The following is a 24,894-nucleotide window of genomic DNA, read 5'->3' as shown; positions in this document are numbered from 1 at the left end:
CAGGTTCACTGAAGATGGGAGAAGAACTGAGTGTGGTGCATGTGATGAAGCAAGAGAGATGTGCAGGGCCCAGACTGTTCAGGGTCCTGTCAGTCTTGTTAAGGAGTTTTTGCTTTATTCTAAGAGCAATGGGAAGTCTTTGAAGAGTGATATTACACCTCCACCACATGATTCCACCATCATCCCAGCTGCCACCTTGTGCATTTAATGAAATATAATATTGGACTAAATCTGGTGAATGAGTATGAAAGCAACTAGTGGTATTTGAACAAGTTGAAATTGGAAATCCCCAATCAAGATTCTTGTAGGCAATGGGAATGAACCTGAAGACCAAGGCAAAATTCCATGGATCAAAACCACTTGGATGTTATCCCTGGATAAAATCCATGGAGTTTCCACAATCACACTTCCCAGGCTTCCCTTCTCCCAACCATTTAGCCATTTAAGAATTTTCTTATGTTCCAGCCCTTTGAATGTCCATCACAATTGCAGAAGTAAAATGAATGGTAATAAGAAATTGATTTAAGGTCTGCCCTAGGGTAAAATAATGATTCATTGACGTTTGTAGCATTTTATTATAAGTGTGGTGGAAATGATTATTATCTTTAATGGTTAACTGAGTAATTGATTATTGATAAATGAGTACTCTCTTCAAGCCAGGATCCATCTTACATCACCTGAAAAAGGATGATGTTCCTACTCTTTTAATGACCATTAAGTGGTAAATAAGGAAGTGGAAATGTTTCATAACTTACATATTAAGTATCTTTGGTCATTTAACCACCTCTACAATGAGAGCAATAAGGCAGCTGGGGGTAGGTAGCTGACTTAAGGAAAGATCAATGACTGTTTTTCAGAGTTTTATTGAAAGTGCGTTATAGATTGTCTTGCTTTTAACATTATTACTTCATTGAATAACGATATATGAGTAGGCTATGGGGAAAAATTAGAATACAGCTATGCAAGGCTATCTGTGTGACAGAATGAGAATTACATAGTAAAATGGCCTCCAGAGAAAATTTCAATCCCCCCCACTCTCTTTACCCAATACAAATGGGGTTGGTCGTTGGAAAAAGAGCAAAATGGATAAAGATTGTCTTTGTGCTCCATCTACCTCCTTTTTGTGTGCCCCTATTTACCTTCCCATGTCCCTTCACAGTTACCAACCTGAACCCCTATGTTGCCATCTTACACCAAAATTCACCCCTAAAAAAAAAAAAAAAAAAAAAAAAAACAAAATTCACCCCTGAAAACAACTGCCACATCTCACTGAGGCTTATAATTCACATGATAATAGTAATAATAATCTCTTCTGCAATCACAATCCTCTTTCACAACTCCTGTGCCTTCAGTGTTTTGATCTCAGTCAAGCCTTCAGAAGAAAGAAATGTAATTTAACCAGTTTATACTACTTTCCATTTAACCTGATTTGTAGAAGCTTTGTTTAATAAAAAATGTCAGTTACATATTTAATATTTCTGATGAGAGGAATTTCCGGTGGTTCAACAAAGTGATAGGAAGTTTCATGGGACTGTGTATTAGGACAGATGGAGGGAAAATGGGTGGCCTATGTATTGTTGAAAGTGGCTATCAGAGGTGGGATTAAATGCTGACCTTGAAGTCCAGCAGACCTAGGTTCAAATCCTGGCTCTCTCCCTTATTAATGGTTGTACTATCTCAAAGCCTCAGATTCATCTGTAAAATGGGTATTACAGTCTCATGAGATCAGACTGAGAACTAGATAAAGCAATATGTGTATGTTGCTTAGTACAACCTATGGTATTGGTGGTAAAAAAAAAAATTATCATTAGCATTTTTACATGGGCAACTGGGTTACCAAAGCCTAAATAAGGATCACTGTGGACAATCGATAATCATATGTTTTTTCCTGATAATCCCAAGGAAGAACTGAGTGGGCTAACCAAGAGCTTAATAAGGAAGGAAAGGCCTGCCTAGAGTTGGAACATTTGAGCATGACTGTCCACAAACAACAACCCCTGACTCCGAGTCTAACCTGAAGCTTCTCTTGAGAACTATGAACTTTTTAAAGGCATTCTCTTTCTCTTAGAGTAGTATCCATCGTATTTCTACCTATCATGCCTTCTGATACTTCAAAAGATCTGTAGTATTTCCTAACTATTTACCTCGGCCCTAGCAAGTAAAAAATGTTACCACCTCCTGTCCTTCCTTTAATCCTAAACACAGGAACAGTAGCTTTGGTCTTTTCTTCACCCCAGGTCCTTTTTCCTTCAATCACTCCTGAAGCCCATGATAAATAATAAGATAGTTTAATTGGAGTTGGAAAATATTGATTTAGTACATCTTCTCTAAGACAATTTCTGGAAGAAAAAACATGTATAATTTAATGTTCCAAATATACCTTCTTTTTTCAAAGTGAGAGGAGGCAGAATCTAGCCATAAATTCATTACTTCTAACCCTTGACCCCAAAGCTTCAATCCATCCATATATCATACAGTGGAGAGCCAAAGTTCAGAGTCCCTTTAAATCATACATAGCAGTTACTCTTCTAATAGTCTATTGAAAAGAGCCACCAATCTATTTTAAATGAAAGAAAAAGAAGTGCATATTTACCACAGCCCCACTGTCATGTGGTCTCTGTACGGAAGCCGGAACAAGCATGGAGAGAGGGAGTGAGGGAAAGCTGGAGTGGTAAGCAGGTTGGCAGTTGTGGGGAGAGTGGACAAGGGCATTGCATTAGGGAATTGGATAATACCGTATTTCCCCCTAGTATTTCCCCAAGGCAGCGGTATTCAAATTGTGTCCTCTCTAGCTCACAGATGTTGTAGAGATGCCCAACAAAAGGCCCAGGGGAAGGCTAAACAGGTAGATGTAGGGCATATCCTACAACCGGAACAGCTATGCTTTTATCACCTGGCATCCGTATATAAGATCATACTAGGAAAAGAGAAGAATTCTATTTCTAAAAAATATTTGAGACTCAATGATAAAAGATTCTGGAGGATTATTTGCTTGCCTCAGTAGCCAGAAGATTAACAGAGAAAAACTATATGTGGTGATCTTTGAAATATCTTTAAAAATTGCCATACTTTGGCTATCAAACTTGAGATGATAAAAATTATATAAGAATAGCAAATAATTATCAAGTGCTTATCATGTCCCCAGCACTATGCTAAGGGCTTCACATTGATAAGTCTCATAACAACACAAAGAGGCAGTACATTATGATCCCCACTGCACAAATAGGAAAATCTAGGCTCAGAGAAGCTAAGTTGCGTCCAAGGACACATCCAAAAGGAATTAACAGTGTAGGATAACTGTTGAAACAACTTCAAAATCTCAGTGGCTTAACACAGAGGTTTAGGTCATAGTCACACATCGATTCAATAAGGATATAAGGTAGATGGCTTACCACTGGGTGATTCAGGGACCCAGGCTTCTTCAATCCTGTGACACATTCCCTAGGGCCCCAGGGGCCTCTGCTGGATTTCTGCATCTGGTCACCAGACACACAGCAGAGAGTAGAGTATTGCATGGGAGGTTTTTAAGGACCAGATCCAGATGTGAGATGCATAATTTCTGCCTACTTTGTTTGGCCAGAACTCGTCACAAGGGTGTGCCCAGCTCTAAGGGAAGTTGGTAAATGTAGTCTGGCTATATACCAGGAGGAAAGGGAAATTGGTTCTTGTCTGTCTCTACCAAAATGACAGGGCCAAGATTCAAACTCAGGAGCCTTGAATCTTCCAGAGCCCATCACAGTATGGAATTAGCTTGTCTCCAGCCATAAAATAAGCATTATGAACTGTGACCCCTAGGGTCATCATTTCAGGTTCTGGATAATCCTTAAGAACACTGCACAGTTTATTCCTTCATTTATTCATTCACAATTTATTGAATACTCACTAAATACCAGGCAGATATTCACTCAGTCATTTATTCAAAATTTATTGAGCACTGACTGTGTGCCAGGCCATAGTTGGGGCAGTAGCAAAAGATAAGACAGAAACAATCTCTGCCACCATGGAACTCACATCTAAAGGACTTGAACTATATTTTTCACATAAGGCACTTTATTATTTTCTACCAAATCATGTATCACCGTGTGCTCTACGCACTTTCAGCCTCTGTTATTTAGCTTGAATATGTATGGGTATGAAGGAAAACACACATTTTCTATGTGGGAATACATGTGAAAATTCCCTTGAAAGGTAGAGATCTTACTGTGTTTGTCTTTGTACTTTGGTACTTAACACAGTATCTAGTATATGAATAAACACTGGTGTCATGGAAAAAAGCACCTGACCAGGAATCATGTGATTTAGGTTTTGTTCTTGTTCTGCTACTCACTTCATGTATTAGTTGGGCATCTTTCCCCACTGCAAAGTGGAACACTTTGAATCAACACAGTTTCCTGGATCTCTTCCATCTCTAAAACAGAAGCTTAACATTTTGAGACATTCAGTCTAGTGGAAACTCCATGAGACTGGGGATCAGCAGATGTGGGGTGTAGCTCTGGTTCTCCAGTTCCATGAATACATCGCCCCAAATCTCTGGTCCTCAGTTTTTTCACTGGTAAACAAACAATTTTGAGCATTAAGAGCATCCCTTCAAATTCTAATATTCTATTAGTATGTATAATACTGATGTTAGGCACCAAAAGATCAGATTCCTGCTTCAACTTAATTTCCTATAGCTTAACCCTAAACAAGAACCCCTAAAGATCTAAAAAAGGCAGAACTCCTTCCATGTGTAGCAGGGTAATTTTCTCTCCCTAACTGATCATTTTAAGCATCTCTTTTTCCCTCAAATTCACAACCATCCTGGTTTCAACATTTGGCTTGGTATTGAGTAACTCTCTATTTCAGCCCAGTTTACTCTGCTAATTCATTACTTATTATCGCATTACCCTGGACTCTCAACTTTCCTGCCCCAGAATAGAAGGTATGTCAGAGCAAAGTGATTGTAACAGCCTCAACAATGAGGCTGTCTCTCTTAATATTCCCATTGATCATTACATCATATTTATTTAAGGTTTTAATAAAAATGGGAAAAAAACATCATCTTCATTATAAAGGAAACATTTTTCCTAATGCTCTAGAAATCAAGAGATTACGGACAACTAAAACTCATAGGGACTTCCCTGGTGGCGCAGTGGATAAGACTCCACGCTCCCAATGCAGGGGGCCTGGGTTCAATCCCTGGTCAGGGAACTAGATCCCACATGCTGCAACTAAGAGTTCACGTGCCACAACTAAGGAGCCCGCATGCCGCAGCTAAGACCTGGCACAACAAAATAAATAAATAAATAAATATTTTTTAAAAAACTTCATAAAATGTTTAGCTTTATACCGAAAGTTAACATGACCTATTTATTGCTAACGAGACCGGCGCTATTTGTAATACTGGTTGGAGAGTTAAGGAGAGAATATCTGCATTGCATACGAGGGCCCTGAAAGAAATGTTTTAGATGATACAAGATATAACTATGGTTATTTTGCCGATACACAGGAGATGTAAACATTTGTCTGAAAGTGTCCACAATTGTAAAAATAAATGTAAATCACAAAACTAGGATTCAATTGTTTCCAAGAGGCATTAGGTAGAGAGAATTCCCTTGTAAAATAGAATCGACCATAAGTCAGAATCAGATTGCTCACAGATGCTGTCCATAGGCATTGCTGGAACATGAATTTTGATTTAGGCAGAGACAGGGGAGCTAGAAGCATTCTATAGTAAAGAATGAAGAATTAAAAGTCTCAAAGCCAAAGGTTTGTGATGCCTTCATTCATTATTTAAAAACAAATCTCTTTAAAATGAAAGACTGCAATTCAAGCATTATTTGGTCCCAGCGTAATACTCTCCAGGTTCGCTTTACTGGCTGCCTGTGAGCCTGAATGATGCTATTACTCTCTGCCCTGCAGTTTCGTGCTGGCTCTGAGGCCCTGAGGGGAATGGAAAAGTCAACAGCAGTAAGCCCATCCCACACGCATCATTTTTTCTCTAAGTATATAAATCATGCAGAAACCAGTCTCTGCTCTTGTTGTGCCTTCAAAGCCACACTCAACAGAGCCTTACTTTATGAATCCTGATAGGAAGACTTGGATAACTAGCTTCTAAATCAATAATTTCCAAAGTATGAGAACAAAAAGTGATCAGCCAGGGTGTGGGAAAAAACATTAAAACTTCATCTTCTCTAAGAAAATAAAAGAAATTAGGCTTTACTAGTACTTGATATCTGGATGGTGATTAGTACATGTACATAATACATTAAAAATGATTACGTGCCTTGGAGAAATATCAGTCAGGGTCTCAGCAGGAAATAGAAGTTATCTTCAAATAAATTGCAGAGAGTTTAAGAGAAGGACAATTGACACCAGTATGGGGCACTAAGATTTAGTTAGAGCATCAAAAGAGGACACATTCTGGACAAGTAACTGCAGGGAGGGGTAAAAGGAGGGAAGAGATACCAGAACCAAAGGGAGAGGTATGGAGGGGGCCACGTGACAGGAGCTGAGGCCTTCAGGAAAGGGAGCAGGCTAACCCACAGCCCCTGAGCAGGGTGTGAGCCAGGGAAATAGTACCCTGGCCTCATCGGCTCTTATCCTCCAGGTTTCCTGCTAAACCCACTTGAAGTCAGAGGACAAAAGAGCCCATTGATGTGGTCCATATGGGTTAGTCTCCCCATGTGGCCTGGAGAGGTACACAGAAGCTATCCATAGAGGATGTGCCCCCAATTATTTTTACTATTAGGTTTACTCCCTTGTATAATCAAAAGTGTTAGGATACCACTACACTAGATAATTTCACTAGATATTAAGATTATGCTAGAAAAAAAGCTAAGTTCTGAAGGCGTAGGCTGCCTGGATCTAGGCTTAGTGGCCGCTAAGTAATTCAGAAAGTCTGTTCTGCATAAGAGATGGGAAAGTACAGCACTGGGGGGCATGTGTTTGCCACCTCTACGTTGGGTTGTAAGGCCAATAGTTACTTCACTGGATTTTTTCATTCATTCACTCTTTTGTTCATTTATTTATTCATTGTCAGGCATTTTACAGGTGCTCAGAGTACAAAGATGAATTAGACATGATCCTTGACCTCAAGATTCTGTAAGTTTGTAGAAGGAGACAGAGATATTAATAATATGTAGACTAGTATTGTAATCATGCCAAGAAATCAGAGCAGGTTACAATGAGTTTACAAAGAAAAAAACGGTCAGTTCTACTGGAAGTTGGGAGAAGGTCAAGAATTGTTTCATATAGCCAATTCGTTTGGGAAAACTGAAGGAGAAAATAAATAAAATATTCCAGGCCAAGGAAACATTATGGGCAACATGACTGGGTGAATTTGAAGAAGTGGAAATACTTCAGCACAGCTGAGACTCAGAGTACAAAGAGGAGAAATCACACAGTGAAACTGAAAATGTAGCCAGGCAAAGACTGTAGAAAGCCTTGTTTGCCCGTCTGACAAGTGGAACCTTTTATCTGAACTGTTTTTTACTGAGCTCTTATTTTGGGCAACTCGGCCTCAATACACTTGGAGCAGGTGCCTCAGCTGGAAAATAAAAACTATTGGTCATATGCCATCACATAGAATCAATTGAAAAAGTCATTCTGAATGCCAGTATTAATAGCTACTCCATTTTATAGTGAAAGAACCAACACCGAACAACAATGTGTCTTAAGATTAGTTTTGGATGCTGTGAACACTCTGTTTTTTAAGGATTTTTAGGCTACTTCAGGTAAACTGTGTGGTTAAAATAACCTTGCTTGGTCATTAGAATTAAAATTTATATCAAGTAGCCATGCCAATGGTTATCAAATAGAGTCTAATTAAGACACGGTATCAAAGATCTTCTTCAATCTTCTATGTTTTCCTAGCTATTAAAATGCACTCCCATTAAAAGCTCTCAGTCACAACACAAAAGGAAACACACCTGGACATTTTTCATAGAAGTCAGATATTTTCACAGGATTACAGTCCTGATGGTCCAACCATTTCCCAGTTAGTTGACCCATATGGATGTGGGAGTATTGGCTTTGGCATGTTTTATTTCTGAAAACAGAGGAGGCTAATTAATATAATTTGCTCTCTCTATGTTGATAAGTACTAGCACCAATAAGTCAGATTTTCATCCTGCCCCAATCACAAAATACCTGTTAACTGTATAATGCAGTTTAGAGAGTGCATTGGCTATTTGACAACTCAAATGCACAAAGAAATTCAATAAAAGATAGTTTGCAAGGAACAATGGAGTAAAGAATAAATTCTGAAAGTCAAAGCTGACCTCTTAAAGGAGTGCATCAAATGAATGTACAATAAATTTTCCATAAGGCAAACCCAAGCATATTTTATAAAGCAAGAATTGTCTCCCCTGAATACTCAACGAGGCACCTAATGGGCCCAATTCTTATTCAATATAACTCTCACAGACTAGATCTGCTCTTTCCCCAACACATCCACTGGTGCTCATATTTCATTAGGTTATTCTTGATCAATATTCCTGTCATGATTGGCTAAAGGTGCCACCAGGAGGGAAGCATTTGGAGGACTTGCCAACAGTTGGGTCCTCCTGAGAACAAAGTACAGTGTTTTATTGCCGCTTAAGAATTCCAAGGCAAACAAAGGCAGACACCTTTCTACTCCTAGTTACTTTCTTAGAGACAGGCCAATGGAACTTCCCATTATAGACAAAATCCTCAACAAAATTCTCTGAGAGGGTTTCATAGTTAACACTCAAGCTAGAGGAGCTTCTAAAGGTCAGAATGATTAGGTCCAGCACCCATCCCAAGTATCCATGACTGGAGGTGCTGGGCTGCCCTGAGCCAGCAGGAATGCAGTGTGAAGCATGGCAAGTAGGTGATAAACACCTTCTCTCATGGAGAAGACTAAATCTCTCTTCTCAAGAAACCAAACAGGGCCAGGAAAAGGATGCTGACGTCATAAGGCATCTCCTAAAACTCTCGTTGCCTTCTTTCACCCTCATCCAGCCTCCATCACAAAGAAAGCTGTAAGCAAGAGCCTCAGGGTCCCTTCATTGCCTTTCAGGTATTCATCCTCAACTTATTTTTTGTTGCAATCTATGAAATCAGAGCAACAGAAGAAGTTGCAGATGAATTGATTGTGAACTGATTTATGATCCTTATTATACCAGAGAAGTAATTTTATGTATATAACTTCTTTTACAATTACCACCACATGATTTCAAAGGAGTTCACTGCTTATGGGAGGAGACCATCAATAAGTGACACTTGCATATTCATTCATTTCAATCAGAGATTTTTAAAGACTCGGGGGAATAGTTCAGTGCCATTGAAAATTACTTTCTTTTTCATCGTATTTCCCCTATTGTTTTGGGGTTTGGGTTTTCTCAGAGAAAAAACATCTGGTACAATCACAGTCTGCTTTGATTTTACTCTATTTTTACTTTGATTTTTAAGCAAATTACATTTAAGGGAGTTAAAAAGAAAGGCTGCATTTATTAAATGCCAACTATGTGCCAGAAACCATGTTAGCCAATATCTATATGTAGCCTTGTATTCCCTCCAAGATGGTAATTACTTTGTTCCACTAATGAAATAACTCAGAGACGCACAAATATTTGCCCAACGTCAAACAGCAAATAAGTGACAGACAGGCTGGTGTTTGAACTCACATCTGTCTACCTACAAAATCCAGCCTCTTTCGATGACTTCACACTACCCTCAGCTTTGGGGGATAAAACTCAACCTGTTTTAGAAATAGACTCACAGACATAGAAAACAAACTTATGTTTACCAAAGGGGAAAAGGGGGAGGGATAAATTAGGAGTTTGGGATTAGCAGATATACACTACTATATATTATATAAAACAGGTAAACAACAAGGTCCTACTGTATAGCACAGGGAACTACATTCAATATATTGTAATAACCTATAATGGAAAAGAATCTGAAAAAGAACATATATGTATATATATGTGTATATACATATATATATAACTGAATCACTCTGCTGTACACCCAAAACTGACACAACGCTCCGTGGCCACCACCAGACGAGGGAAGCATTGTGAGCAGATGCCGCGGGGGCCGCTAGCAGCCACCGGCGACTTGTGAATGGGACCCGGACTGGGGTCGGAGCTGACACCGCTGCGCTCGCCCTGCACCAGGGACCGACGGCCCACACCTCGCGCCCATCCTCCAGGGCCCCAGCCATGTGGCTGACAGGGTCTTGGTGCTCCAGCCCAATGTCAGACCTGTGCCTCTGAGGTGGGAGAGCCGAGTCCAGGACATTGGTCCACGAGAGACCTCCCGGCTCCATATAATATCAAATGGCGAAAGCTCTCCCAGAGATCTCCATCTCAATGCTAAGACCCAGCTCCACTCAACGAACAGCAAGCTACAGTGCTGGACACCCTAGGCCAAACAAATAGCAAGACAGGAACACAACCCCACCCATTAGCAGAGAGGCTGCCTAAAATCATAATAAGGTCACAGACACCCCAAAACACACCACAGGATGCGGTCCTGGCCACCAGAAAGACAAGATCCAGCCTCATCCACCAGAACACAGGCACCAGTCCCCTCCACCAGGAAGCCTACACAACCCATTGAACCGACCCTAGCCACTGGGGGCAGACACCAAAAACAATGGGAATTCTGAACCTGCTGCCTGTGAAAAGGAGACCCCAAACACAGTAAGTTAAGCAAAATGAGAAGACAGAGAAACACACAGCAGATGAAGGAGCAAAGTAAAAACCAACCAGACAAAACAAATGAAGAGGAAATAGGCAGTCTACTTGAAAAAGAATTCAGAGTAATTATAGTAAAGATGATCCAAAATCTTGGAAATAGAATGGAGAAAATACAAGAAATGTTTAACAAAGACCTAGAAGAACTAGAGAGCAACCAAACAGTGATGAAAAACACAATAAGTGAAATTAAAAATTATCTAAAAGGAATCAATAGCAGAATAACTGAGGCAGAAGAACAGATAAGTGACCTGCAGGATAAAATAGTGGAAATAACTACTGCAGAGCAGAATAAAGAAAAAAGAATGAAAAGAATTGAGGACACTCTCAGAGACGTCTGGGACAACATTAAATGCACCAACATTTGAATTATAGGGGTCCCAGAAGAAGAAGAGGAAAAGAAAGGGACTGAGAAAATATGTGAAGAGATTATAGTTGAAAACTTCCCTAATATGGGAAAGGAAATAGTCAATCAAGTCCAGGAAGCACAGAGAGTCCCATACAGGATAAACCCAAGGAAAAACTCACCAAGACACATATTAATCAAACTTTCAAAAATTAAATACAAAGAAAAAATATTAAAAGCAGTAAGGGAAAAACAATAATATACAAGTGAATCCCCATAAGGTTAACAGCTGATCTTTCAGCAGAAACTCTGCAAACCAGAAGGGAGTGGCAGGACATAGTTAGAGTGATGAAAGGGAAAAACCTACAACCAAGACTACTCTACCCAGCAAGGATCTCATTCAGATTTGACAGAGAAGTTAAAACCTTTACAGACAAGCAAAAGCTGAGAGAATTCAGCACCACCAAATAAACTTTACAACAAATGCTAAAGGAACTTCTCTAGGCAGGAAACACAAGAGAAGGAAAAGACCTACAATAACAAACCCAAAACAATTAAGAAAATGGTAATAGGAACATACATATCGATAATTACCTAAAATGTAAATGGATTAAATGCTCCAACCAAAAGATATAGACTGGCTGAATGGGTACAAAAACAAGACCTGTATATACGCTGTCTACAAGAGACCCACTTCAGACCTAGGGACACATACAGACTGAAAGTGAGGGGATGGAAAAAGACATTCCATGCAAATGGATATCAAAAAAAAGCTGGAGTAGCAATTCTCATATCAGACAAAATAGACTTTAAAATAAAGACTATTACAAGAGACAAAGAAGGACACTACATAATGATCAAGGGATCAATCCAAGCAGAAGATATAACAATTGTAAATATTTATGCACCCAACATAGGAGCACCTCAATACATAAGGCAAATGCTAACAGCCATAAAAGGGGAAATTGACAGTAACACAATCATAGTAGGGGACTTTAACACCCCACTTTCACCAATGGACAGATCATCCAAAATGAAAATAAATAAGGAAACACAAGCCTTAAATGATACATTAAGCAAGATGGATTTGATTGATATTTATAGGACATTCCATCCAAAAACAACAGAATACACTTTCTTCTCAAGTGCTGATGGAACATTCTCCAGGATAGATCATTTCTTGGGTCACAAATCAAGCCTTGGTGAATTTAAGAAAATTGAAATCATATCAAGTATCTTTTCTGACCACAATGCTATGAGACTAGATATCAATTACAGGAAATAATCTGTAAAAAATATAAACACATGGAGGTTAAACAATACACTATTTAATAACCAAGAGAACACTGAAGAAACCAGAGAGGAAATCAAAAAATACCTAGAAACAAATGACAATGAAAATACAATGACCCAAAACCTATGGGATGCAGCAAAAGCAGTTCTAAGGGGGAAGTTTATAGCAATACAATCCTACCTCAAGAAACAAGAAACATCTCAAATAAACAACCTAACATTACACCTAAAGCCATTACAGAAAGAAGAACAAAAAAACCCCAAAGTTAGCAGAAGGAAAGAAATCATAGAGATCAGATCAGAAATAAATGAAAAAGAAATGAAGGAAACAATAGCAAAGATCAATAAAACTAAAAGCTGGTTCTTTGAGAAGATAAACAAAATTGATAAACCATTAGCCAGACTCATCAAGAAAAAAACAGAGAGGACTCAAATCAGTAGAATTAGAAAAGAAAACAGAGAAGTAACAACTGACACTGCAGAAATACAAAGGATCATGAGAGATTACTACAAGCAACTATATGCCAATAAAATGGACAATCTGGAAGAAATGGACACATTCTTAGAAAAGCACAACCTTCTGAGACTGAACCAGGATGAAACAGAAAATATAAAGAGACCAAACACAAGCACTGAAATTGAGAATGTGTTGAAAAATCTTCCAACAAACAAAAGCCCAGGACCAGATGGCTTCACAGGCAAATTCCCTCAAACATTTAAAAAAGAGCTAGCACCTATCCTTCTCAAACTTTTCCAAAGTATAGCAGACGGAGGAACACTCTCAAACTCATTCTACGAGGCCACCATTACCCTGATACCAAAACCAGACAAAGTTGTCACAAATAAAGAAAACTACAGGCCATTATCTCTGATGAACATAGATGCAAAAATCCTCAACAAAATACTAGCAAACAGAAGCCAACAGCACATTTAAAGGATCATACACCATGATCAAGTGGGGTTTATCCCAGGAATGCAAGGATCCTTCAATATATGCAAATCAATCAATGTGACACACCATATTAACAAATTGAAGGAGAAAAACCATATGATCATCTCAATAGATGCAGAGAAAGCTTTCAACAAAATTCAATACCCATTTATGATAAAAACCCTCCAGAAAGTAGGCATAGAGGGAACTTTCCTCTACATAATAAAGGCCATATATGACAAAACCACAGCCAACATCTTTCTCAATGGTGAAAAACTGAAACCATTTCCTCTAAGATCAAGACAAAGTTGTCCACTCTCGCCACTATTATTCAGCATAGTTTTGGCAGTTTTAGCCACAGCAATCAGAGAAGAAAAAGAAATAAAAGGAACCCAAATCAGAAAAGAAGAAGTAAAGCTGTCACTGTTTGCAGATAACATGATACTATACAGAGAGAATCCTAAAGATGCTACTAGAAAACTACTAGAACTAATCAATGAATTTGGTAAAGTAGCAGGATACAAAATTAATGCACAGAAATCTCTTGCATTCCTATACACTAATGATGAAAAATCTGAAAGAGAAATTAAGGAAACACTCCCATTTACCATTTCAACAAAAAGAATAAAATGCCTAGGAATAAACCTACCTAAGGAGACAAAAGACCTGTATGCAGAAAACTGTAAGACACTGATGAAAGAAATTAAAGATGATCCAAACAGATGGAGAGATGTACCATGTTCTTGGATTGGAAGAATCAACATTGTGAAAATGACAATATTACCCAAAGCAATCTACAGATTCAATGCAATCTCTATCAAACTACCAATGGCATTTTTCACAGAACTAGAACAAAAAATTTCACAGTTTGCATGGAAACACAAAAGACCCCGAATAGCCAAAGCAATCTTGAGAAAGAAAAACGGAGCTGGAGGAATCACGCTCCCTGACTTCAGACTATACTACAAAGCTACAGTAATCCAGACAGTATGGTACTGGCACAAAAACAGAAATATAGATCAATGGAACAGGATAGAAGCCCAGACATAAACCCACGTACATATGGTCACCTTATTTTTGATAAAGGAGGCAAGAATATATAATGGAGAAAAGACAGCCTCTTCAGTAAGTGGTGCTGGGAAAACTGGACAGCTACATGTAAAAGAATGAAATTAGAACACTCCCTAACACCATACACAAAAGTAAACTCAAAATGGATTAAAGACCTAAATGTAAGGCCAGACACTATAAAACTCTTAGAGGAAAATATAAGCAGAACACTCTATGACATAAATCACAGCAAGATGCTTTTTGACCCACCTCCTAGAGAAGTGGAAATGAAAACAAAAATAAACAAATGGGACCTAATGAAACTTAAAACCTTTTGCACAGCAAAGAAACCATAAACAAGACGAAAAGACAGCCCTCAGAATGGGAGAAAATATTTGCAAATGAAGCAACTGACAAAGGATTAATCTCCAAAATTTACAAGCAGCTCATGCAGCTCAATATCAAAAAAACAAACCAGAAAGAGAAAAACAAATACCGTATGCTAACACATATATATGGAATCTAAAAAAAAGAAAAGAAAATGGTTCTGAAGAACCTAGGGGCAGGACAGGAATAAAGACACAGAAGTAGAGAATGGACTTGAGGACACGGGGAGTGGGAAGGGTAATCTGGGACGCAGTGAGAGAGTGGTATGGACTTACATATACTACCAAATGTAAAATAGATAGTGGGAAGCAGCCGCATAACACAGGGAGATCAGCTCAGTGCTTTGTGACCACCTAGAGGGGTGGGATAGAGAGGGTGGGAGGGAGGCACAAGAGGGAGGAGATTCAGGGATGTATGTATATGTATAGCTGACTCACTTTGTTATAAAGTAGAAACGAACACACCATTATAAAGCAATTATACTCCAATAAATATGTTAAAAAAAAATTAGGAGAAGGGAAAAAAAAACTGACACAACATTGTAAATCAATTATACTTCAATTAAAAAAAATTTTTAATTAAAAAAATAACTCAACCTGTTTTATACTTCTCAATCTGTTAAAAGGTTTTCCAGGGCTCTTGAAATAACCTGAGGCTGTTTACCATGCCCAGAAGTCTTGTGAAGCACACATTCTCGATGCTATCTTTTTCTTTCTTTTTTTAAACCTGACTCACATGTGGACGCACTGGTGCCTACCAGGATTTGCGGGCCACATGTTCAAGCCTTGCTTGACCCTGACAACTCATCCAAGCCCATTCTACTTCAGGGAGGAGTATAACCTCACTTGGTTTTGTGGCATTGTGTTCACCAATTTTTCCCAAACTTCAGTGATTGTATGACATCTACACCATTTTGCCATATCTGAATGGTACTGAGCTATTATTAACTTAATATGTTTTAATCAATTTTAACTTGACTTACATTTTTATTCAATCTTATTCTAAGCAACAAGGCATAAGTTCAGTGTACTATCAAATTTTTCTTATACATATTAAAATACACACATAACTAATAAAATGAAAAATGTCAGTGTGCCATCCAAAATCTTTGGGAAGCACTAACAGAGGGTAATTGGTTGTGTTTTTCCACTTTTTACCCATTTGTTTATGTGTCATTTGATCATGGTCTCACAATACATTTGTTTATTTATTCATTCACTCAAAACACATTTATTGAGCACTAACTGTGTATTAGACACTGTCTGGACACTGGCAGCCATGTGGAGAGTGGTTTGGGTCAGGGAGAGAATGGACCAGGCAGAGGGACACAAAGACCAGGCAGAGAGCTGCTGGGTTATTACAGAAGCCCAGGGAGAGCTGCAAGGGACTGCATGAGAGCAGCAGGAGTCGAAAGGAATGGATAAGTTTAAGAGACATTTCAGAAGTAGAATCAACAGACCTCAGGGTTAAATTCACTATGCTGGGGGTTAGGAAAGGGAAGATGGACAAAAGGCCCTAAGACCATTTAAATATTTCAACCACATTAAATTACAATACTTTCAGTCTTCTTTAACAATTTTGAGCACAACTGTAAATTTATATGTAAAGGAGAAAATTTAGGGGAGGATGGAATCTTGCTTAAAACTAGATAAAATATTTAACATATTTAGCAACCTATATGCTATTGGCCACCAACCAATTGGAAGAGATGCTAGAAAGGTCCTGGAGACCTTCTTAACCCCAAAGGGTGGAGGGCGGTAGAAGGGGGAGTGGGTCTGAAAAGGGGTTATAGGTGGTAGGAGGCTCAGGGTATAGCTATTTACCCAGCAGTATGAAAACATTTCGAGATTCGGTCAATGGTTGCAAACCTGTGGATTATTGTCCTTGCTTAATTCTCTTTTGTGGCCCCCATCTCTCTCAGAGTGAAGCCCAAAACTTTGCCATCATCCCCAAAGCCTGCACCGTGCACCTCACCAGCCTCAGCTCAGCCCCAATCCCTCATCTCATCTCTGCTCCCCAGCGCTCTGAAACTTCAAGCTGCAAAGCCTTCACAAATGCCTCTCCTTCAGCCTAGAATACTCATCTGTCCTTCCAGCTTGCTCCTAGTTATCTTTCTGTCCTCTTCTTGGATGTGGCATCTCAGAAAAGTTTCTCCTGACCTTCCATATTGACAGGTTTTCTTTTTAAATACAGCTTCCCCTTCTCCTTCATAGCATTCAAGACAATTGGAATTAAATAATTTGTTGGATAATTATTTGTTTCCTGTCTGTCTTCTACACTAGACTCACTAAGCTCCATAACGGCAGGAACCAGGCCTGCCTGTTCACCATCCTTTCTCCAAAGCCTCATATAGAGCTTGAGATCAAAGCTCTATGAAGTAATGACCTGAAATACTTTCCTCCGCAGGAAGGGAGTAGGGACAGTGTCTATTCACTTCCTATTGTTGATGAAGGAGGGGTTTGGAACACTTCAATGGAAAGTATCATTTATAGAACCCATACCATATGCCAGACACTGACCTTGGGACTTATTTTTATCTCATTTAAGTTTCACTCTAACCCTGAAGAGTGGGTATTATTATCCTGTTTTTAGATGAGGAATTCAAGGTTTGGAGAAGTAAAGAAATCAGCTCGGCGTTACTCAGCTAGTAAGTGGCGGAGTAGGGATAAAAAACTTTGCCCCACTACTGCTTCCCAAGCTTGATTACTGAACTTTCCCTGGCATGTGAAGGCACCATCATAATCTCCAGCAGATAACAGATAAAAAGAGGGTTGAAAGATTTTTCTAGAAGTTCTTACAGTGAGAAGGGACAGCTGGTGGCATGCTATGAGACCAGCCAAAACAGCCAGTCATCAAGGGGGCCAAGCACTGTGGTTCACAATACCCCTGTATTCCAGTGAGTGTCACAGTAATTGGTGTCCATAAAGTGGTGACCATAACCCAACGAAAAGATTCATTTACTCTCGAGGAACTCTGTTTAATAGGGAAGTATGTGTATATATTGGAAGGTTTTCATTGAAATCAGCTATCTTTTTAATAGTGGTTAAGCTATCCAGGGAAACTGTCTCTTCTGAAAACTTTCCTCTCCAAACAGATCAATAAGGCATTGCAGTGCTTCCAGACAAAACCAAACAACTTGGCTCGAAATGTTTAGTTCCCTTCCAAAGCTAAAAGAGAAGTAAAGGTCCAGCAAGATAGAAATCTAATCCATTGATAACCTATCTGATTAGGATGCTTTTTCCTGTGAAACTGATGGGCATTGATTCATTTACAACCAGTTAGAGGCCATTGCCTGGGGGAAATCACCCTCATTCTGGCAGAAATGAACCTTGCAAAACAGGTTGAAAAAAGAAGTTGAAAAATTGGTGCGACTAGTCTCCACAATGATTTTAGAAACTCACCTCATTGTTCTAGTTTCTCCCCTGGCATTTCTTGTTGTGTGTAGCTACAACTTTACTCACTTGGCAGTTTTTCCTAAACCCCGGATCTATGATGGGTGCCTTGTTGCATTTTTTTTTTTTGAAATGTTGCTTTTAGCAACACAGATATATCATAAACTTCATATGGTCATCATTTTCTTCAAATTGTCTATGAGAATGCAGCAACTTTAGAAAAGTTGCATGATGTGTTATTACAATGTCTGATATTACTGTGAGGTAAACATGCCCGGTGACCAATGGTTGTGTAGGTCAGGATTTACAAAGAATATCATTTCTCTGTTATCATCCATCCCACGCTCCCACCTGCATAAACAGAACGAGGAATGTATGCCTTCTCAAAGCTCAATCGTTTCCCACATACATAGGTGAAGAATTTTCCTAAAATTCTCAAAGAAGGGGAAGAATCACCTTATTTAGGAATCTTTTTAAAGTATCCCATATATATAAAGTACCCTTTCAATAACTTTATTTCTAACAAATGGTTGTTCTTATAAAGAAGTTACTTTACCTTATAATTATTTCAATCAGTACTAGTTCTGGATATTCATAGAGAATATCCTACTGACTTAATAAAAAAAAATTTTTTTTGAATCTTAAAAAGTATTTATTGATATCTCTCTGTAAGTGAATCAAGTGGGTGTAAAGCGGCATAAACACAGCAGTGAAAATCAGCTAAACCCCATTATAAAAATAAATTACAAAAAAAAAAAAAAAAGACAGTGAAAGAGAGAGAAATTCTCACAAAATTCGTTCAGGCGATGTGATGCAACCTGGATGGAACACATCTAGACCCACAGCTGGATGAGATATAAGGCTGCACACTCTTGGGGCTGAGAGGATTGTTGAGGTTGGGTGACGAAATGCAGACCCTTTAAAGTAATACTGTGTGGTATCCATTCCATGGGTCCCAAATCTCCAGGTTCAAGGGAACCTTCCTACAGCTAAAACATGCATGGGAAACCCAGAGGATGGTACACCGTGTGATCGGCAAAGGTTTCTCAAACGCACCTCATTTCTCATCTCCTGGTGCTCGGGTTCGCCATTCCAGCCGCTTCACTATCAATCTCCCCACTTGGAGAATCAGCACCTTTAACCTCCTGTTTCTCACAGTTTGCAATTTGTCCTGAGGATGAACGGGAAGAGGGGGGAACCAATGAGAGACTAGCTCTAGGTGTTTGGACAGGCACATGTCACTCTAATTTCCAATCAGGAAGAAGAATTAACCAAAGGCTCAGCCTGCCCCCTGGAACCAGAATAGGGCCTGAAGCAATCCTGCGGTTTTGCAGCCAGCTCCCAAAAAACCGAGTTGAAAAATGGAGCTCAGGGGCACTACAATTCACAAACCTGCAGGGTTATAAATGAAAACTATCGTCCAAAAATATATTGAGGTAAGGCAACAAAAAAAATGTTTTAAAAGTCAAAAAATTTAACACAATTTGTCACTCTTCTTGAGGGATGTTCTCCCAACTGCATGTGAGATGTTGCTGCAAAGAAGCCTTTTAAAAACTACTTAAAACACATACACACACACACACACACACACACACACACACACACACAGAGAATATGACTTTTATCAAACTGTGGCTCCGGATAGCATTTCCAAGGAAAGCATATAGTATACATGCATTCCAGAAAGTACGTAAATCAAACAATTTGGATGAGAGAGACTATACACTCTGGCAAACTGTGGTAATGATTCTGAAAAGGTATCTGATGATGGCGACAATGCTTCTGAAGAGTCTGGACAACATTGTTTTAAAAAATGTGAGAGCGGACGAAATTCTATTTCTACATTAACGTTATTTATATGCTGTGTCTCTAAATGTTATTATGTAAACAAATACCATAAACAGACAACTTCTTTCTCTATGAACCTAAAGGTTTGTATATTTAGTTTGTCCCCTTAATTATTTTAGGGATCTTTTCATTGGGAAAATGGATGATCACCTTATTTTGAAAACAGGAATATGTACCTTTTTAAATAACTGTTATATTCCCACTGCCTAATAGAGTGCCTGGAACATTATAATTGTTCCAAAAAAATTAATTTATGTATGAAATAATTAAACATCAATAGTACATAAAAAAGAGGTGTCAGACATCTCCAACCAAATCCACAAACATAATAACTTCATGACACTCTTGTCAACAGATCCACTTTGAGATTCCTGAGCCTAATGAAACACATAGACCATTTGAATGTAAGTGATATCGGAAGTCACCAAATCCAATCTTTTTATTTTACAGATGAGGAGTTAGAGCAATTAAATGCCCACCTACAGGAGGTTTGGACATAGAACTCTGATCTTCCCATTAGATGACATTACTGAGTTGCTTTCCTTGTATAGTTCATCCCAGTCTCTGGTTTATATTTCAAATTGAAAGCAAGCAGTATCTTTTGCTTGAGAATGGGTTCTGTTGAACAAGGCAAACACAAATTAATTGGGCCCTAAAAGCTGAGGGACAGAAAGAGAGAGGTAGAGTTTGTGATACAAAGTCTGGGCAGATGCCCTCTGGGTATTCACGATCTGCTATAGGCATTGGTCACCTAATCATAGAGAAATGTATTTACCCTTTTGATTTTGACAAGCTTTCAAGTGTTACAGGTTTGGGTTCAGCTAACAGCCCTGGACACTGTGAGGCAGTACTCCCATACCAGAGGACCAGAAACAAAACACACACGGGAGTCGGGGGAGGGTGGCACAGCTGACTTAGACATCCCACTCGGCAGACCACACATGTGTGCCCAAGAAAAATCAATACAAGTGCATCTCTTTCCTTGTATGACATCTTCTTTTTAAGAGAAAAAAATCACTGTATAACTCTAATATGGAGTCACAAGCAGAAACACTGAGTGACTCACTAACAACCCTAGAAGAAATGTCTAAATTACTGAGTTTTAAAATCCATTTGAATGCTGCTAACTTACTTTCAAAATACACACATACCTCCCCAGTCTTGCTTCCTTTCCTTTAATCTGTTATTTTCCTCACTCATATGAACATCTTCAATGTCATATTAATTGCCCTGGTTTAGTTGACCATGTTAAATTTGCAAATAGACCTCAGAGGAGCCCCACCCATCTTAAGCAGCATTGCGTATACAATTAAGACCCGGGCTATATACATACAAAGTACACACACCTTTCTAAGCCTTCAAGGAAGGATGCTATGGTCTCTAATGATACTACTACTAATATAATGCTTCACTTAATGTAAGTACTAAACATCTCCTTATATCAATTTATATAATCCTTATATCAACCTGGGATTATCATATTCCTCTGTGTACAGATAAGGAAACTGAAGGTTGGAGAGGTGAAGTAACTTACCCAAGGTCAAGTACAACTAGTAAGTAGTGGAGCTGAGATTTCAACCCCAGAAGCCTGGCTCCAGAATTTGTGCTCTTAAATATTATGATTTAATTCTACCACTTGGTTTGCAATTGCTATTTTTGCTCACTTTGTGGGCTGCTCACCTCTTTTTTGTAAGTTAACAAAGAGTTTTCTCAATACTCTAATCTTGCAATTAAGGTTACTGTTTATATTATGTAAATTATTTCTATCATTTAGTCAAGTAACCTCTGTTCTATAGAGAACACCAAGATTCAGATGGATCTTCTGCATGAAGGGCCGACAAAATAGGCAAATGTGAACTTTCTCTAAATTCCCCTGTAGTTTGTGGCACTGTGAATTTGTAGATTATTTGAACATCAAAGTTTTTTTTTTAAGTAACAGGGATGACTTAAATAATAAAACATGACCTGGCATGAATTACAGTATCTGAATTCATTTCTCCAACTAGTGTGTTTGTGGGCCCAAGGTTGAAAGCAGTTAGGTGTGAATTATTATACCATCTTCCATGCCCTAGACAGTTTTATGATGATTATAAAATTTTATTATTAATGGTTCACTGGTTTTTGGAGGAGTTGTTCATTTAAATGTATGTATTTATATTGTTAATTAATGAATAGAACAAAATTAGTTTGGTGAAATCTTTCTAGCGACTAGAAGCAACTGGGCAACAGAAAGGATGCTGCTGACAGTGGGTGTGGACGCTAAAGGCTAGACCTGGAGACAAGCAGTGTTTAGCAGTTCAGTCAAGCCTATAGAGCCACGTGGTACCTTAGAGAACATCCTGTCCAACTTCTTTGTTTCAAAGATCAGGAAAAATAAGTGACTGGCCTAGGATCACACCACTAGCTAGTGGCAGAGTCAGGTGAGCTCAGTAAAAGGCACTCAGGATCTTGGCTCCCAGTCCAATGTCTCTTGTCTTCAACAACTGAGGAAGACTTGACTGAGTATCTGGGAAGGCATGGATAACACTGTTAGAAACAGGAAGAAAAAAAATCATAAAAAGTAAAACAAGAGCACTTCCCTGGTGGTACAGTGGTTGAGAGTCCGTCTGCCAATGCAGGGGACACGGGTTCAAGTCCTGGTCTGGGAAGATCCCACATACCACGGAGCAACTAAGCCCGCACGCCAAAACTACTGAGCCTGTGCTCTAGAGCCCAAGAGCCACAACTACTGAAGCCCATACACTTAGAGCCCGTGCTCCTCAACAAGAGAAGCCACCGCAACGAGAAGCCCGTGCACCACAACGAAGAGTGGCCCCTGCTCACCACAGCTAGAGAAAACCCACATGCAGCAATTAAGACCCAACGCAGCCAAAAATAAAAATATAAATTAATTAATTAATTAATTAAAAAAATAAAAAGTAAAACAAGAGTTTCAGTTTAATTGGACTAATATGAGTGTCAAAATAATGCTTGGTTTTGTGGATAGAGAAGTATTGAAAGAGAAGAAGGGGTCGGGAAGACTTGCTCAAACTTCCTGTTGATAAGGTAGTTGAGGCCTCCAGGGTTGTGATATTGACATTGTAGAAAAGCCCATGGGATAAATGCTCTCCTAAGAATGCATTTTCTATATGTCGGGGTCACAAATGGACAAACGAGTCAGCCCAGAAGCAGTGTAGGTAATAGTAATGACTGGAGTGAGCCCAAGGAATGGTCACATCTAATCTCCACTTGTGGAATTTCCTCTCTTGCCATCTCTCATCCCAAAATGCTGTCTTCCTTCTGTTCACTGAAGGGTATAAAAGTATCTTCTTGGACAAATTCAGTCAAAAAAGAGCAGTTGGAAACCGACTGAATTTTTCCACAGGTTAAGCAAGAGAAAGGAAGTGCAGCACTTGGTAAATAAAGTTTTTTATCAGAGAAATTGGTGATAGAAGCAGCCACGCAGAACTGCTGATACATTGAGCAGAAGTCTATCTTTCTAAAATGCCGGGTCTCATTCCTGTTGGGATTCTCCAGGGGGTCTTGAGCAAGTGGCCAAAATGAATTTGACATTGAGAACATAGGCTTGTTTTTCCTTCTCTTAGAACTCCAAATGTTTGCCAGACAAAGCCATACTGAAAAGCCATTGTCAATTCAATCTAACTGAGCAGTGATTGACAGTACTCTCTCAACTCAGCTTTTACCTGTTTCTGATTGAGCTATCGCCTGGGCTCCTGGGAGCATGACCTGGATCCTCCAGTGTACTATTCTAGTTTCTTGATCAGAGACAGAAACAGTTTATCAGAGAAGGAACACGTTTTCTAGAATGAACATGCTTTACTTCAAGTTCAGTATTGCACTCTGTTGCTACTGGAAATAAATTCACTTGTTCGGACCATGGCATCATCTATATTCCTTCTTTCTAGAAAGCCAAGGGATTTCTTTTGGCCCATCTATGTCAAACATAATGTCTTTTCCATACCATTAGATATTTTTCCACTGTGAACTCTATGAATATCATAGGTAATTAGAAAATGAAGTATTATAAATTGCTCTACCAGGTAATGCCCTACCTTATACAATTCTGTGAAAGAGACAATGTTTTGTGATGTCTCCATTTCTTCCCCCAAACACTCATCCCTGTGATGACTGCTGACATTTTATGGAAAAATACTATCCATAGAATTACATTTGAGTTTCAACACCTGAAATCCTAGTATCATGTCTAATATTCCAAAGCAGAGCCTCTATTCACCCCTTCAAGTAAAATCCCAACACTCCACATTCCCCAATACACAAAATTGCCAATAACCCAGGAATCTTCAGTTTTTGTGTCTTATTTTAGTACAATCTTTCATTTTTAGCCAACATCAGACAAAACAAGATACATGCCACTAAGGAAATGGGTCTTTCTCTCCAAGTTCTAATTATTGGAACTTAGTGCTGCTAACAAGTTTACCACTTGTCTTGACCTACAGTAACCTCTTTAGCTCTGTCCTCAGCCCATTTGTGGAACTTAAGTGCTATGAAAAGTAGATTTCAAATAAGAGATGAAATTTACTACATGGTGAAATGTAAATACCATAGTTAAAAATGAATTATTCCATAAAGAGGAAAATACTGCAGACAATGGAGAAGGAAATCTATATTCTAGAGTTATGTATAAAAAGCACAATATATTACCACAAATATTTGAGAAAGGGTAAAAGCAGAGCGGGAGGGAGTGGCCTATGAACTTGTATTAGCTACCACCATCCCCAGTTTTACACGGCATTGTCTGTTCTGCTCTCCACTTAAGGTTGCAATTCTTGAAAAATGTTTTATTTAAACTTTTCCCTACAGCATATATTTTAAGGAGAAAGAAGTCAGTGAGAGAAAAAAGACCACATGATCAAAAAATTCTGATCATTTTCCAAAAACACATTTCCAGAAACAACCTGACCTTATCCCAAGGCCAGTTTT

This window comes from Balaenoptera ricei, chromosome 5 (genome assembly GCF_028023285.1).
Source record: "Balaenoptera ricei isolate mBalRic1 chromosome 5, mBalRic1.hap2, whole genome shotgun sequence".
NCBI classification, from domain to species: domain Eukaryota; kingdom Metazoa; phylum Chordata; class Mammalia; order Artiodactyla; family Balaenopteridae; genus Balaenoptera; species Balaenoptera ricei.
This window is presented reverse-complemented; position numbering follows the sequence as displayed.